Genomic DNA, 1,444 nt, shown 5'->3' with positions numbered 1-1,444 from the left:
AAAATGTATTCATAAATATTAATCTAAAATTGCTGAATGTTCACTTTTGGTAATCATTAAAGGATTAAGGTTTCTAAGAATAAAAAATTCTAATATGTTAAAAACAACTAAACTCCTAGGAGAAAAGCGGAGGAGGAACAAAGCTAAAGTCCGCAGCTGCCCTAGTGATTTAGAACTGTTTTGCTAGGCAGACTCAGCCCCTGAGAGCCAGGTCAAAGAAGGGGGCGCTGAATGCCTGAGCTGCCCGCTGCGGCCCTGAAAGAAGAAGCAGCAGCGAGAGAGTGGGGAGAACAGGGGCTGTTGCCGGCAGTGCAGCTAAGGGCGCTGGGCGTGCCCGCGACGCTCCAGGCGGTACTGGTTATGGTGTCGCCCCTAGCGCCCCGAGGGGACTGTGTGAGCCGAGAGAATAAGGACCGCTGGGAGGCGCGGGGGGGGGGGGCCGGCCGGAAGCCCCCTGGGTGGAGAAGAAGCAACCCCCCCGGATCAATGAGAGCCTACAGGAGCTGCAGCAGCTGCTGGCGGTAACCGAGGTGAGGCTGGCGGGCCGGTGCCCAGGGGCTGCTGAGCGGGGTGGACAGGGGTCAGGGCATTGCCTGGCCTCACCTCCCTCCCCCACCTGGCGCCCCCGCCGGCACAGGTGCAGGCTAAGCTGGAGAACGCCGAGGTGCTGGAGCTGACGGTGTGGCATGTGCTGCGGGAGTGCTGCGGGGCAGGGCTTGCGGGCGCAAGCAGCTGCAGGCAGAAGCCAGCGAGTGCTTCGCTGCCGGCTACATCCAGTGCATGCATAAGGTGTACACGTTCGTATCCACGTGCCAGGCCATCAACGCCACCATCGCCACCCAGCTCCTGAACTCCCTCCTTGAGTCCATACCACTGCAAAAGTGCAGCGGCTTCCAGGATTTGCTGGGGGACACTCTGGCCGGGCCCCTGGGAGACCCTAGGCAGAGCAGCTGGCTCACAAGAGGGGCTGATATCCCCTTCTAGTGCACTCCCTTGAAACAGGCCTGGTTGCTGCTCTGCCACAAAGGGAACTGGTAGAAAGGCAAGAAAGCAGGGCCCTAAGGGTTAACAAAAGGGCACTCTCCCTGGACCTGGGAGCCATCAGGACTTTGAAATTCTCCAAGAGAGGAGGAGTCTGACTCAGAGACTGGCCAAAACCTCGTTGGGTTAGGAGAACTGGAAGCTGCATATTGAACTTATAGACTGCAGTTTGCTGGGCAGAGGTCCAAGCCCAGTTGTATAGGGGTTAAGCTACCTGTGTACAGCAAAACAACTTTCTCCTGTGCCAGAATACATTTTAAGGAAATTGGACAGACTGTGTTTATAGCTAGAAAGAAGAACTGGCCGCAATGCACAGCCCTGACAGTAGCCTGCAGAAAATTCTATAGTAGACTCAGATGATGCCTGCATCTTCATGGACATAGCTCCAAAGAGACAAGGACAA

The 1,444-nt window shown here is 56.0% G+C and overlaps 1 pseudogene; it reads left to right on the top strand.

Annotated features, from left to right (window-relative positions):
• Positions 1-360: 360 nt before the first annotated feature.
• LOC106696560 lies at positions 361-984 on the top strand (annotated as a pseudogene).
• The last annotated feature ends 460 nt before the right edge of the window (positions 985-1,444 follow it).

The sequence above is a fragment of the Myotis lucifugus genome, unplaced genomic scaffold (assembly GCF_000147115.1).
Source record: "Myotis lucifugus unplaced genomic scaffold, Myoluc2.0 scaffold_19, whole genome shotgun sequence".
Lineage (NCBI taxonomy): Eukaryota > Metazoa > Chordata > Mammalia > Chiroptera > Vespertilionidae > Myotis > Myotis lucifugus.
Note: the sequence above shows the minus strand (reverse complement) of the source record. Positions and strands in the feature narration are given on the sequence as shown.